Raw genomic sequence first — 17043 nt, 5'->3', positions numbered from 1 at the left:
GTATAAGATTGAGATATAATTTATATAAAGCACAATTCACCAATTTAACGTATCATTCAATTTTTTTAGTAAATTGGAAGAGTTATGCAGACATCACCACAATCAATTTTAGGACATTTTCATCACCACAAGAATAAACCCTATTCCCATAAGCAGTCATTCACTTCTTGCCATCCCCCTAAAATCCCTTCCAATTCCCAGCCCTATGAAACCATTAGTTTGATTTCTGTCTATAAATTGTCCTATTGTAGACATTTTATTTAAATGGACTCATATGATATATGATCTTTTATGACTGACTACATATAAGATTATTTTGAGGAAAACACATTGATGGCTTTAAATAGAAGATTGCAACAGTTGTTTATATGGTGGTTCTACTGAAAATTATGTTTGTGTGTGAGTGTGTGTGTGTGTGTGTGTGAGAGAGAGAGAGAGAGAGAGAGAGAGAGAGAGAGAGAGAGAGAGAGAGAGAGAGAGAGAGAGATGATGCAGGGGATTGAACTAAGGGCTTTGGGCATGTTAGACAAGTGCTTTACCATAAACTATGTCACCAGCCCTCAGTTTTTTATGATAAAAATTATTAGGATTTTGGCTTCTTATTCAGTCACTATTTCCTATTAGTTGTTTGTTTCCAAACAAAATTTAAGAATCTTATAGATACACAGAGTGGCCGTAAAGACTGTGGATGTTTATTTCATATATTTATTATCTCTTCTCTTCCTCTGAGCATACTCAAGTACTTCTATTGCCTCACAAGATCTTTCATTAATTGCCTTTTTTTTTTTTTTTTAGAATAGCATCTATATGCTAAGCACTCGAATCCTCTCAGTAACATTCTGCTAAGGACAACACTGACACTAGCTTGTAAATCCCAGCAATGAGTTTTAGGGTCACCTGGATTGGTTCTTTCACTATGCTGTTAGTAATATCTGTAGTGGTGCTGTACTACATCATTCCTAAGTACAGCTCTCCAGTTCAAATTCCTAAGAATTTATTGACCCATGTATTAGTCGAAGATCAGGTTAAAATCTATTACTTTTTTGGCTTTTTAAAAAAGATTTGGAATAGAAATGGAAAGAGTATTTTGGAGATTCACTTTATTATACTTTATATAATGTTTTTCATTTGTACTTTTCCCTTCTTGATAGTTATCTTTTTAGATGATTTTAATTTGCTGTTGCTTCTCAAAGAAACATAAGTGAGTATTCTGTATTTCAGTAGGGTAGACTCTGTAATTTGGAATTTATCCAAGCAGGGCACTTGTTGTGAGTTAATTATTGAGTTGGAATTAAATATTTTCTACAAATTGGTATTTAGTAATATTTCAGATTAAGTATACTTATTCAAGCTTTCTTTTTAAAATGTTAAGCCTCTTCTAAGGAAAATAGTGAATTCTAACTTTTAATATGTTGAACTTAACTGGTTTCCTTTCTTTTAAAAAAAGGTTTTTTTAAATTTAATGCGTGTGTGTGGTGCTGGGGATCGAACCCAGGGCATTTCCCATATAAGGCAAATCCTCTACCACTGAGCTACATCACTAGCTCTTGGCTGGTTTATTAGGCTGATGTATTCTTTACTTGAACATTTTGAAATCTTTTAAATTTTGCTGAAAATACTAAAACTATGATTGTGAAAGTCTGAGCCATTTTTTCTTATGTTAATTGCAGTAATGTACTGCTGCTTACTCAAGCATATCTCCCCACCACCACCCTGCAAAATTCCCTTCTGTTAAGCCACCCTTCAAGGCTTCACAGAAATCCCACCTCTCCCTGAAAGCTTTCTCTGCTGTCTCTATAGAGGCATAATTAAACTCTGCCTCCTCTCCTGTATAGAATCATTTTAACTATCCATTGTCAGATTCTCACATGTGTTATTTTCACTTGTATTTGTTTTAGTCCTCAAAGAGATTTGAATGAACTCTTCCCCCACCCCAGAGCCTATTGAATGCTTTAAGTGTAGTATGAACTTGGCAAGATTGTGTTGAGTTAAATAGATTTGAATGTTTTGAAGGAATCTTTTCCTATAATTTAAAAAATAACCTTTCAAAATTGAGGCAGCTGCCCATTTTCCTACCACAAAAATGAAACACGTCAGTCACCAAAAGCAAAATGCATTTTGATATTTGCCTGTGTGTCATCTTTTGAGGGTTAGCTTCAGGAGGTTGGTAGGTCTGTGCTCCAAGAGAAAGGCTGGGAGTGCTGAATTTTCCATGGTGGAGTAGCATCAGATGTCTGCCATGTAGTGATCCAAAGTGTGTAAGTCCTATCAAATCAGCCAATGAATCTCCAACCCATGACATGCTTCATACTTATGATAATGTCTTTTCTAAAATTCAAGCTCCTCTTCAATTCCTCCTAAGACATCATTGCTAGTATTGGTAGAAAGAAAACTCTATGTAAAGTTTAAGCTATTTTAAAAGAACAATAGAATCTGTTATTCCATAGTTGTTGAAAATGTAAACCTATAATACAGTTATAGAAAGTAAAACAGAATTTGTTTTAAAGCTATTTAAATTTGTTCTAAAGCTATTCACATAAATTAAATGTTTCATAGTACTTTAACTTGTAAAAATAATATAACAAAGCTATTATTCTAAAGCAAATACTTCCTCTTCAGAGCTTTGATACCAAAGAAATGAAAATACTATTTAATTATTCTGTTACAATACAAATGCAAGATAACCACTGAGCCACATCCCCAGCCCTATTTTGTATTTTATTTAGAGACAGGGTCTCACTGAGTTGCTTATGCCTCACTTTTGCTGAGGCTGGCTTTGAATTCTTAATCCTCCTAAGCCTCTGGGATTACAGGTGTGCACTACCACACTCAGCCAAGATATTCTTAATAACCAAGATATTTTTCAACTTTTTTGTTTGTTTTTGACGTACTGGGGATTGAACCCAGGGGTGCTCTACCACTGAGCTATATTTCCAGTCCTTTTTATTTTTATTTTTTAAAACATTTTTAGTTGTAGATGGACACAATACCTTTATTTTATTTATTCATTTCATGTAGTGCTAAGGATTGAACCCATTGCCACATGTGCAAGGCAAGCACTCTACCACTGAACTACAACCCCAGCCCTTTTATTGTTTTATTTTTATTTTGAGACAGGGTCTCCCTACATTGCTTAGGCAGATGAACTTCTAGTCCTCCTGACTCAGGCTTTTGGTACCTGGGATTACAGACACATGCCACCATAGCAGGATCAGCTTTTAAAAATTATTGTTATATACATTTTTAATGGTTGATTTTTTTGCTCATTTCATTAAACTCTTATTGCAATATGATCATTTCTGTGTGTTTGTTTCTGGTATGAGTGAGACATGATCTTTTTGTTACCTGCTCCCCATTCTTGGTATCTATTCCATTGTTGTGTAAGTGATCAATATTTATTAATATTACTTATTAATATTGAGTTGATTTAATAGTTTAGTAACAATGATCATGCAGAAGTATAGAAAATATGTTCTTGTATTAAAAAATAAACAGTACTTCTTAGTGAGATAAGAAATATTAGGATTCTAGTCAACTAGATCAAAAAGGTCATGAAGAGAGTGAATGTCCATTTTAGATTTTCCCTTGCCATTTTGTATACATTTATTTAGGCTGTAATTCTCTCAATAGCCTGTAAAGGAAGTAGCATTCTCATTTTAGAACTGGGAGATTAGAGTATTTATGTAAATGTTCAAGTTATTGTTGTAATTGTAGGGCTAGGTTTTGGTTTAAACCTTCTACTCTGATCTTCTGCTGCTTCCCCTTTGCTTGTCAGACTTAAGTTCCCACAGTCCTTTCTGTGCCTTGAATGAGGCAAACTGTTTCCTACTTGGAACCTTTGTTGTTGCTCCAGCCTGTTCTTTAATACTTGGGAAGCCTTATGCTAGAGCCACTTATGGATGATTCCTCTCATCTCAGGTCTTGGCTCAAATGTCTTCTTACAGTTTAGTTTTGAAAGGCACCCTGTCTACCTTAGCTACTCTACCAGGTTCTCTCTGCTTTTACACAGCATCCTGCTTGTATCCTTCATACCACTAATCACATCTTACATTATCTTGTTTATTTGTTGGCATATTTATTGTCTACTTTTCCTTAGTAAGGTCTAAGGTCCAAATATGATTTCTTGATTACTGTGTATCTTTAGCACCTAAAACAGTGATTGGAACATTGTGAGTACTCGGTATGCATTTGTTGAGAAGAAGAAAGAGATAAAGAATGAAGAAGAGCTAAAGGGAGAGAGAATAAGAGTGAGTAATGAGAATCTGGGTACAAGTTTCCAACTTCTTTCTCACTGTATGATTGACTCCTATTGGAATAAGTTATGTAATTACAACCTGTTCTTTTTGAATTTCCTTATTTAGGAACCCAATATGCCATACTCCTTTTAACTGAAATCTGCAAGACTCCAAAATTAAAGTCTGAGTAATTAGAGTAAAAACCATGGGTTGCCCAATTAATAATGCTAAATATTTACCTTGAAATAATTGCAGGTAGTCACTAGGAACCCATAAATTGGGAAATGAAACAATAAATTTCATAAAATACTTTTCCAGATACAGATAGAATTGTAGAACATCTGTCTGTAGGCTTACATGCCAGAAAGTAATCAACCAGGACACAAGAGGTGATAGCATTATGTTGTTTGATGACTTCCCTGAGGAGAAAGTCTGCTGTGTGTGTGTGTGTGTATGTGTATGTGTGTGTACACACGTGTAAATATATATATATATATATATATATATATATATATATATATATATATATACAAACACACATATATATATATATGCATGTATATATGTGTGCACACATATACAATAAATTTCATCATAAAAGGAATATTGGAATTATAACCTTGCTGCTACAAACCTTACCAGTGTGATAAGTATTGAGGGAAATCTATTTAGGATAAAGAATAAGATGTGATTATCTATTTCTCTTTAATTAATCATCTTCAGTATCAACCTTTTAATTAAAATACTTCAGGAGAAGAGGTATTCTCTTTCACTGGTACCCCATATCACCTAGGACCTTGTACATTGGAGAACTATTTTATGGTTCATTTTCTATGAGGGCTCTGAGACTTTCCTTGGAGATCTTACAGTACTCTGAAAATACTGGTACCTGCAGTCCACTATGGACATTTTTATTTTGCTAAGACACTCAGTAGTCAATTGCAGAGTCTTAAAATGATAGTGAAGCTCAGAATTTAAAATACATATATTAATGTGTGCTTAATACACTATAAAATAGATTAAAAGTATCAATTTAAGATATAACATATAAGACTAACTAATATATAAGACTTACATAACATGTAAGACTAAGATATAAGACTAATGTTTGTCTATGTCTTTATTCTAGTCCTAAAAAATATTCTCAAATATAATAAAGAATTTCCATTTGATGTTCAGCCTAGCCCATTAAGGTAAATAAATAAGCATCCATATTTTGTCTTCTGATTTTATTATCTATTTTATGCCTGTTTTTCAAATATTTATGTATTTTTTCCCTATCAAATTTGGTATTGGTGATATGACTGGTAGCAATGAGATGATTGACATTGACATTTATATCAACATCAACCTAATAATCAGCATCTTATCTGGGAAGTTAGTGGCTATGAGGGTTAGCTGGTGTATTAAGTGGAGTAGCTCACTAATTTTTCTGTCCTTTTTTATATAGGAGAATTTTAGCCCCTGGTGAGGAAGAGCATTTGGAATTTGAAGAAGATGAAGAAGAAGGTGGTGCTGGAGCAGGGTCTCCTAATTCTTTTCCTGCTAGAGTGCCTGGTGGGTACAAAAAATGTACATTATATAATTCAAGGTCAGGTGTTTGGAACTTACTTTTGTACTTGTTAGTGGCGGGTAAAACATCTCCAGGTTTGCCAATCTTAAGCAAATTATCATGGCCATTCTGTTAGCGGTAGCTATCGGTTTATTGTGAAAGTATCTTACTATTTGTGTCAGGGATCCTCAAAACATCCCATGTTTAGTGATTGGCTAGGAAGACCCACAGGACTCAGCATATAGCTGTACTCACAGTTGTATTCTGAGTCATTACAATAAGAAACACAAGAACAAAGTCAGCAAAGGGTAAAGGCACACAGGCAAATTCCAGAGGAAACCAAACTTCTAAGAGTCCTCTCCCAGCAGAGTCAAATATGTACTTGATTCTCTCAACATTCTCTCACACCTGTGAAATGAAAAAATATTGTCTATTGGGGAAGCACTGTAGAGATTCAGTGCACAAGACACTTATTGGGGTTAGCATGAACCAAAACTACAGACTCCAGGAAGAAAGCAAGTGTTCAGCACAAACCATATTGTTTGCATGGACGGTTTAGGCACAGTGATCTTCTTAACAGGGCATGAGGGAATCCTGCTGAAATCCAGGTTCCCAGATGCTAGCCATAGACCAACATTGTAAGTAGGCTTTCTAGAGTAACTGTTTGCTATGTTAATTCTTTTCTTTATATATCTAGCTGTTCTTTAAATAATCATATATGATTGTGAAACCTGGACCTGGAGGAATAGATACTAAACAGTTGCCCTTAACAGGGAAATAAAGAATACATAGCAAGTCCTTTTTATTTTTGGAAGATCTTGACAAGGTTGTAAAATACCCTAGTCAAGCACCCTGAGTAAATTATTTGCCTCTTCTACTTCTATACTTTCTTCTGTTCTTATACAGTGCACAGTTTTTACTTCTGATGAATTAGTTCATTTTTGGAAGTGTAGAAATAGCACTGTACTATTGTGATGCATTTTTTTAAAAGACTCTATGCTTTATGGTATAATTAAATATAATATACATATCATCCAGAAAACTTCATAATTAAAGTCATATTTCAGTAATTTAAACACTCTTTGGTAGAAGACGTTTGAAATATAAACAGTATAGGCTTAGACCAATAACATACCTGCGCTTTTGAGTCTAACATCTGCCAATCAGTAGTTAAGTGACTGTACTTAATTCTTTATAAAAAGAGATGTTGACAATATCTAATTCATAGGGTTATAATGAAAATTAGGCACCACATACAAATCATTTGGCATTATACTTTTCATTTGCTGGGGTAGTGGTGGCTACTGTATTTTCATTATCACCTATAAATGATGCTAACAGTCCTACACCATAGGATTATTAGAAAAATTACAATCACTATAAAATGTTATTGTTAGTGTTTCTTTGGTACAAGGTAATTATTTCCAATATGCTTGTCTTTATGAATAAAGAGCTATATTTTACTTGTTATATTTGTAGGAAATTCAAGATTGCTGAGATGATGTGGTAAATAAATTTGCTAAAATTTTTCTGCATTTTTTATTTCCTTTTCAAACCACATGCTGTAATTGAAATAGATTCCAGTTCTATAAATTTCTGGGTTTGGTTATTTGTTCACTAGTTATACTTCTGTAGCAAACTAGATCCTTAAAGCAGATGATGTAAGTCATGAAATGGACAGGTCTTTATGGGGTTCAGGTTGCTGAGTTGAAAAGAAACTCTGTAAATTAAGTCTATTTGCTATGAAAGATTAAGCCCAAAGTAATTAGATTTTTTTATTCTGATATAGCATTTTGGTATTTTATTTCAGAGATACAGAAAGCTAACTAAACCTTTCTATTCCATGAATTATTTTCCTCAAAGTAAGAAAGAGTACATATAGTTCAATTGGCTATATTTGATTTTTGATCATATTTTCCAGGGCCTGTGTCATTATAAAATTGAAAATGTCATTGAAGGACAATTTGACCTTTAACTTAATTATAGAATGGGAAAAAAATTGTTATACTGTGGACATCCAAGATTTCATTCGTGATAAGGCTGTTGTGTCTACATTATCATGGCAGGGTGCTTCTAAGAATTATAACATTTTTATTACCTTTATTTTATGTAATTTATATAATTGTAAGTTTGTTGTACTTTTTTTTTTGGTACTGAGGATTTAACACAGGGGTACTTTACCAGTGAGCCACATTCTCAGCCCTTTTTATTTTTTATTTTGAGACAGGATTTCACTTAGTTGCTTAGGGCCTCACTTAGTTGCTGAGATTAGTCTTAAACTTGGGATCCTCCTGTCTCAGCCTCCCAAGTCACCTGGATTCCAGGCTTGTGCTATAGCATCTAGCTTATTGTGATCTTTTTAAAAAAAGATTTATTAAGGTGTCCCTTACATATATAAAAGGCATCTTTTTTAATGTACAGCTTTATAAGTTTTGACAAACACACATGGTAAACACTACTACTGTTAAGCTAATGAGATAAAGTATATGAATATGGTATGATCAAGAGTAGTTTATTCCCATTTAAAATAAAAAATGGATTTTTATCCAACCTTTCTTGAAAAGAATAAAAAATTGTTGAACCTTTCTTTGACATTATTATCATTTTCAAAGCCTTCAATTCTCATAAGACAGTAACTTTTTTGTACTGCTTTAAACACTAACTGGCTTAAGTCCAAATAGTAGTTTAATTTTCTTAAGGTAATCTCAGTAGATTTCATTTAAATAGAGGATAAAAATTTATAACCTATTATTTATTACCTGAAAATTTATTTATCATGTTGAATATTAAAGCTTCTAAATGATAAACCAAAGTAATACAAATTTAAAAAAAAATAGCTGGCCAGGATTATATGCTTATAATCCTAGCTACTTGAGAAATTGAGGCAGGAGGATTGCAAGTTTGAGGCCAGTGGGGGCAACTTTGTCTCAAAATAGAAAGAACTAGGGATGTAGCTCAGTGGTAGGGTGCTTGCCTCACCTGTGTGAAGCCCTACATTCATTTCCTAGTACCACATGCACAAATAGCCATGTCACAATTTTAGACAAAATTTAAAAAAACGTTTCTGAGTGACCTAAACATAAGCCTAGCAATCTCAACATTATTCTAGATTTGTATTGGTTATTCATCTTTTATATAGTCTTAGATATGTACAAAAAATATTTTTTTGAAACTCAAAATGAAGAGTGAATTTAACTTCTTTAATATCAAACCTGTACTTGTTTCTTTCCTGCATAAATATTCAATTCTGAGTTGAACTTGAGAGTTAAGCAAATATGTATTTCATTTTCAGCTAAAGTGCAGTTTTTTTCTTACCCATGCATATAGGAAGTTGAAAACTGCAACAAAATATTCATTGCTGTTCCATGAATATTAGGGCATCCTTATTTCACAGAATTTCAGAATATATTTAGGGTTAAACAGTAAATACCACCAAAGTGTGCAGATAGACTCTGGCTCTCCGAGCACATCCTTTCTCTCAAAGTCTCAAATTCTCAGACTGAGCCAAACAGTCAGAGCCAGAGTCCCTCATCCAGTCATGTACTTATATTGAAAGGAAAGGAAAATACCATTCAATGTTATCTGGTAGTTCTCCTAGCTGTTTTTCAATAGTTTTAAGGCTTGTTAATATTCTATTACTCTCAAGCAGTTTTGAAAGATTTCTTTTTTATAATTTGTTTCTACATGTTTGTTTGTAGTACTGGGGATTGAAGTCAGGGATGCTCTACCACCTAGCTACATCCCCAGCTCTTTGATTTATTTTTTTATTTTGAAACAGGGTTTTGCTAAGTTGCCCACGCTGGCCTCTCTTGCCTTAACTTGCCAAGTTGTTGGGATTACAGGCATGCAGCACTATGTCTGGCTCAGTTTGTTTTGTTTTGTTTGTTTTGTTTTTTAATCCATGAATCTTGTCACTTGAAGTCAAAAGGTTTTCTCCAGAGCTTTGCAGAAATTGGTTCATAGGAAATGTCTATTGAGTAGGCTCTTCATCAAGGCTCTAAGAAACATCTGGCCTGCTTTTTCTTTCTTTTTTTTAAAAGAGAGAGTGAGAGAGGAGAGAGAGAGAATTTTAATATTTATTTTTCAGTTATTGGTGGACACATCATCTTTGTTTGTATGTGGTGCTGAGGATCGAACCCGGGCCGCAGGCATGCCAGGCGAGCACGCTACCGCTTGAGCCACATCCCCAGCCCCAGGCCTGCTTTTTCTTGAAAGTCCTCTGGCCACTCAAATTTTTAACCCAACACCTGTAGTAACTCTTCCTTGCATGCTAAATGGCATCTGTGTATGAAGCATATACCCACTGATTCATCTTAGGTTTTGTGAGAGTATTTATTATTTTTTTCCAGATATGATGGTGACACTTAAGAATTCAGCCATTATCCAAATCACATATTTCTGAACACATAAAAATACATATTTCTAGTACCAGTCAATAAAGAAAATAAAAACAAGAATATACTCATATAACCTATATACAAACAACTTTAATAAAGTATAATTTTTGACAGACCTAGAAATATTATTGTTTGAATGCTAATGACCCCTAAGATTTTTATCAAACTTTTAATATAATTTCAAAGTGAATAAACTTCTTATGATTTTACTCTTTATCTTGAAAGGTTGGAGCAGTTCCTCAACTACTAATCAGTTACCAACCAAAAGAAATTGTGCATGTGTTTTCATATTTTCACTCAATTTGTATGTGTGTACAAATTGCAGATGTGCAGTACAAATTGCAAAATTTTTCTCTTGCTAGATTTTTAAGACCCATTTCATGTTTTGTGCCATTTACAAAATGTTATGACCAAATAATGATTTGACAATACCATTATTTTAAATTATGTTAAAATTATCCCAAAATAATAGAAAATATTATTTTATATATATCCTTTTTATTGGATTTTAAAATTACAAAGAAATGTGCACTTAAAAAATGTGTGTGACAGACTTTGAATTGGTAGTATCAAACATCTGAATTTAATTGCAAGTATGATAAATCTAAAACAAAGAAGACATAAATATATAATCACACACATATGATAATGCTTAGTTTACATTTTAGATATCAGGTCCATCTCTGTCCTAAAAGTATGGACAACAAATGTTGTACTCCTTATTCATGACATTTAATTCACCAAGCACCAAGGCAAAATGAAGACTGACTCACCTCTTATTGAAGTAAATGCCTGTGACAAACATTTGTACAATATCATGTAAAAAGCAAATTCAAATCAGTGTTTTAAAAAAATATAATCTTTGGTAATTTTCCTCTTTTAATGTTCTTACCTAGACAATAATGTACTATTTTGGAACAAAGACTGTCATGCCATTTCCAATTTTGGACTAGAAATTGTCCTTATGGTATGATATGAAATATAAACAATAGAAATTTTTAAAAAGCAAAAATAAAAAGTTGAAAGAAAAGAATGACTTCCTCTTCTGCATGTGAGGACAGGGCCTTAAGGATCCCACTGACCTTCATATCCATGTCACTCCAGACTCATCCTCGGGTTGGTGGTCCTTTTATTGTCTGATTCTCCATGATCTCTATGGCTACACAGAGACTATTGAATGTGAGGCCATCCTACTTGATACTTAGACCTTCATTTTTCTCAGCACCCTCTTGGAACAAAGAAGTTATGGGCGGGGGGGTGAGGGGCTTCAGATGTTCTCCCATTGTTTTTCTGTACCTGTTGCAGGTACAGTGGTGTTTCATTGCTGGGTCTGTGTCAGTGCTGTTGGGTGCCCAGCAGAGGCAGAGGCCTTACTTGCACAATTCCCTTTCCTCTCCACAGTGGCAGAGGCTGTAACATTCTTGGCTAGGTCAGATGTTTTTACACAGTTTTTAAAACATTCTTAAGCAAACTTGTCTATGTTTAACAAACAGCCATTTGGGGGATCCATAGCTACCTTCATAAATTGTTTTCCACAGATGAAGCACAATGAAATAGAGCAACCTAAGTTTTTACCCAAGTACCACCTGTTAATAAACAGTTTCCATCAACAAGATGGACTTTTTGGTATCCCCTATTACAGTAGTGTGGTAAAATGGTTCCAAACCTTCCAATTCATTGTCATTATTTTATCAGAGTTGTCTTTAGGTTTAGGCTTAGAATCTTCCTCTCACAGAAAATCACACTGAATTCAGTAATTCCTTCCAACTCTTTTTGACACCAGTGAGAGCATGCTTACTCTGGTTGGTGCATAAGAGGTGGTTGGGGGCAGATAAGTCAGAAAAAGACGTGCTTTCTGTGTTCAGTACAACTTGGGGCTCACCAGCTACCAATGGCTTCCTTTGTCTTGCAGTAAAAACTGAAAGTGGAATTAACCAAATGAACACAGTCCTGCTGCTCACTGCTATATGAGTGTTAAAGACCTATCATATTGCTATCTGGGCTACTCAGTCTCTGTCCATTCCAGTGAATGTGCACTGCTCAGTGTACAAAGTTCAAATGTTACTATTTTTTAATCAATCCCTTACTTGGGAGTTCTTAGTGACAGCTCAATAACATCCCTGGGATGTTATTGAAAACTTGGTTTGGACACCTGTAGCCATTTAGAGTTTTCCATATTTAAAAGTATGAGGCACAAATAGTGGCCTCACAAAAATGTCTATATTCTAATCCTGGGAACCTGTGACTGTTATGTTTACATGGCAAAAGGAACTTTGCAGAAGCTTGAGATGGGGAGGTTCTCCTGTAGTTCCTTTTAAGGCTTTAGGGACAATTAAAATAAAAATGTTAAAATGAGACATGATGGTTAAAAGCATGGACTCTGTAGCCAAACTGCTGTGTGATTATGGATAATTTGTTTTTCTATGCCTCACTTTTCACCTCTGAAAAATAGAACTAAACTATTGTTGTGAGGATTAGATGAGAGGAGTAGGATAGTATGTAGCACAACACAAATACTCACAAGTGTTAGCTATTTCTTATTTACATAGCAGTTCCATGTGGAAGAACATTTCTTCTGATCTTTGCTCTAGATCTGAGAGCAGATGATCTAGCTGGAATAGCACAGTTTACACTGGATTGTGTGTAGTGATTTCTTTCTTATCCTTGTTAGTCTTCGAATTTTATGAATGTAGTTGACTTGTTCTCATATTACACTATGTAATTGGATATGTTAATTCTTCACTTAGAAATCTTCCTTTTAATGCATTGGCTCAATTTACAACTATCATGGTTCTATCTTTGATGCAAAAACATGCACCCTTTTTCATCTACCTGGGAGCTATAGATGGTATGGTATTATTCTAGTATTTGATCTTCTTTTATGTTTATTATTTCTTCACTCATTGATATAGATTCTCTAGCCATTTGTTTACTAGAGCATGATAACCTCTAGAACTGGAAATTCAGTCATTCATTCAATAAAATATTTCTTCAACAAAGATCTGTTTATTCCTTGTGCATACCACAAAAGGAACAGTTCCCACACCTTTCAGGATGCTTATTGTGTAGTCAGCAAGACAGAGCCAAAAGCACATGATTATGATTAGAGATGTGCACCAATGTCGTAGGTTGGCAAAAAAGAAGGGCTGAGGGAGTTCAATAAATCTGGCCAGATTTAGGACTCACTGACTATGTAAGAGTTGACCATGTAGAGAGAGCACATCATAGAGCATTCTGAAACACCTTAAATAGGCACCTTTCTATGTAATCTATGATCTTAATTACAGTCAGCTTCCTTCATTATGGAACACAATGTTTGACATTCTACCTTGAATTAAACAAGAAATTCAGACTTGAAATCACTGCCTCCATATTAAATTATCTGAAGCATAATGATTACATTAAACCTTACTGTGTAGTCTCAGGCAAAAAGATTGTTGGTAAGGAATATAGCATCAGCCCTACCATTTCAACTGAAAGATCTAGATAATGACAGCTTATAAAATTGACTCACCCCAAAGTAACAACAAGTTTAATATCAACTTGGCAAAAAATAATCTTAACATCAAAAAGACTTTGAAAGTTGTAAAGCAATCATCTTTTGAATGTCAAAACAGGTAGTAAAGAGGTAATACATAAAAGAGGTAACATTCTTGGGGGTTTTTGGGGGTGGGGTGGGGTGGGTTCTTTTTTGTCTTTTTTAGAACTGGGGTTTGATTCCAGGATTTTGCAAATGCAAGGCAGACACTTTGCCACTGAGCTACATCCCAACCCAACATTCTTAATGTATAAAGAAAAATGTTAATTGTAATAACCAAAGCAGAATACATGAGAGGAACAGACAATATGAGCAAGCGTGTGAGCATGCACACACACACACACACACACACACACACACATTTTAAAAATACCCGTTAAACATATAAAAAGATACTCAACTTTATTTTTAATAAAAACATAAATTAAAGCTACTGTTGGAGAGTCTTAGGGGAAATAGATACTTATTAATCACTGGTGGGAATAGAAAAATGGTGCAGTTCCTTTGGAGGGGAATTGAGCATTCTCTAACAACATATAAGTACATATTTTTTCCTTAGCAATCCCATTCCTGAGAATTTACTCTGAAGATGCACCCCCAAAATACAGGAAAAAGAGGGGAAAACATATGCAAATACACAAGATTCTCTGTTTAGGTGTTTTTTATAATGATAAAAAGTTAGAAATAATGTAACTGCCAAATGAAGATTGACTGAATAAACATAGGATGCTGTGGAAAATAATTCAGAAAATCTCCCTGAACTAATGAGTGATTTTTCAAATTATTGTTAGCAGAATTTATCAAGGTAGTTCACATTAGCAGATTAAGGGGAAAGATTTCATAAAGTTGTCAACAATGCAGAAAAAGTTTTCAGTTAAATTTGAAATACAGCCTTGATTTTAAACAATTCTTGGCAAAGAACAGAAAAACATCCTTAACTTGAGAAAACATGGCTACATGACATTTACAGCCCAAAATCATTTAATGATGAATTTGAACAAAACAAGATTATCTATTACTTCTTTTCATCAGCATTGTTTTGGAAGCCCTAGCTACTGCACTAGGACAAGAAAATGAAATATAAAAGGGGGGATGTTCTTTATTTGCATATTTATGAATATATAGAGAATATATGCAAAAACCTATTCATAACTCATTAATAAGATAATGTGGTTCCTGGATATAAAATCTGTACAGACAAATCAATTCTATCTCAAACAAGTAATAGTTGCTTAGAAAATGAACTATTATAATATTTATAGTAGTATTAAATAATATCAAGGACCTTATTATAAATTCAACAAAAGAAATATAAGAATTTTATGTAGAAAATAAACCTTTGTTGAAAAAATAAAAGAATATCAAAAGAAAATGAAACTGGAGCCATCTTGATATTAGAGAAAAAGATGGAAGAGTGACTTAATAATTGTTATGGTTTGTGAGATGTTGAATTATACATTCTCTTTTACTTTTTTTCATTTCTCTCAATTGAATTGTTTATGAGAATGCATTTTATAAAAACAGTGAAGTCATTATTCTTTTTTTCATTTGTTCATAATAGTTATTCTTGACATTAGATTCATTTGGACTAATTATAAATGCATGGAATATAATTTGCTCCAATTCAGTCCCTTCACCCTCCTCATCCTCCCTCCCACTGTTCCCTTTCATCCACTTTACTGATCTATTTATTTACATTTTTTAAAATTAGTATCTTATAGATATTCAAAATGATGAGTTTCATTATTGTATATTCACATATGTGCATTGGAAAGTTAGTTTGGGTTCATTCCACAGTTTTTCCCTACTCACTCCCCATTCCCTTCTTTTTCTTTTATTGATTTTATTTTTTTTAATACACGACAATGGACAATACTTATTACACATATAGAGCACAATTTTTTTTATCTTTGTATAAAGTATGTTCACGCCAATTCACGTTATTCATGTACTTGGTTTTTTTTGCATTACAATTCTTATTACACATATATACCACAATTTTTCGTATCTCTCTATATAAAGTAGGTTGACACCCAATTTGTGTCTTCAGACATGTTCTTTGGATAATGATGTCCATCACATTCATTAGGAGGCTAATCCCCTGCCTCCTTTCTTTCCCTCACTCCCCTCTTCCCTATCTAGAATCCATCTATTCATCCCATGTTCCTCCTCCCTACCCTATTATGAGTCAGCCTCCTTATATCAGAGAAAACATTTGGCATTTGTTTTTGGGGGATTGACTAACTTCACTTAGCATTATCTTCTCCAATAACATCCATTTACCTGCAAATGCCATGATTTTATTCTCTTTTAAAAACGTTCATAGTGTATATATGCCACATTTTTTAAAATCCATTCATCCACTTAAGGGCATGTAGGTTGGCTCCACAGTTTAGCTATTGTGAATTGTGCTGCTATAAACATTGATGTGGCTGTGTCCCTGTAGTATGTTGTTTTTAAGTCCTTTGGGTATAGTCCAAGGAGAGGAATAGCTTGGTCAAATGGTGGTTCCATTCCCAGATTTTCAAAGAATCTCCATACTGCTTTCCAGATTGGCTGCACCAATTTGCAGTCCCACCAGCAATGTATGAGTGTGCCTTTTTCCCCACATCCTCTCCAATACTTATTGTTGTTTGTCTTCATAATAGCTGCCATTCTGACTGGAGTTGTATCTTAGTTTTGATTTGCATTTCTCTGATTGCTAGAGATGTTGAAAATTTTTTCATATATTTGTTGATTGATTGTATATCCTCTTCTGAGAAGTGTTTGTTCAAGTCCTTGGCCCATTTTTTGATTGGGTTACTTGTTTTTTCAGTGCTTAGCTTTTGAGTTCTTTCTATACCCTAGAGATTAGTGCTCTATCTGATGTGTGAGGGGTAAAAATTTTCTCCCAGGATGTAGGCTCTCTGTTCACCTCACGGATTGTTTTCTTTTGCTGACAAAAAAACTTTTTAGTTTGAATCCATCCCATTTATTGATTCCTGGTTTTAATTCTTGTGCCATAGGGGTCTTATTAAGGAAGTTGTGGTCTAACCCACATGATGAAGTTTAGGGCCTACTTTTTTCTTCTATTAGACGAAGAGTCTCCTGCTTAATTCCTAGGTCCTTGATCCATTTTGAGTTAAGTTTTTGTGCATGGTGAGAGTTATGAGTTTAATTTCATTTTGTTGCATATGGATTTCCAGTTTTCCCAGCACCATTTGTTGAAAATGCTATCTTTTCTCCAGTGCATGTTTTTGGCACCTTTGTCTAAAATAAGATGATTGTAATTTTGTGGGTTAGTCTCTGTGTCCTCTATTCTGTACCATTGGTCTACCAGTC

General features: G+C 34.0%; 1 pseudogene; it reads left to right on the top strand.

Annotated features, from left to right (window-relative positions):
- The window catches only part of LOC144374914 (axin interactor, dorsalization-associated protein-like), a 44589-nt pseudogene that overhangs the window by 20579 nt on the left and 6967 nt on the right, over nt 1-17043 (top strand).

Source organism: Ictidomys tridecemlineatus, unplaced genomic scaffold (assembly GCF_052094955.1).
Source record: "Ictidomys tridecemlineatus isolate mIctTri1 unplaced genomic scaffold, mIctTri1.hap1 Scaffold_95, whole genome shotgun sequence".
Lineage (NCBI taxonomy): Eukaryota > Metazoa > Chordata > Mammalia > Rodentia > Sciuridae > Ictidomys > Ictidomys tridecemlineatus.
Note: the sequence above shows the minus strand (reverse complement) of the source record. Positions and strands in the feature narration are given on the sequence as shown.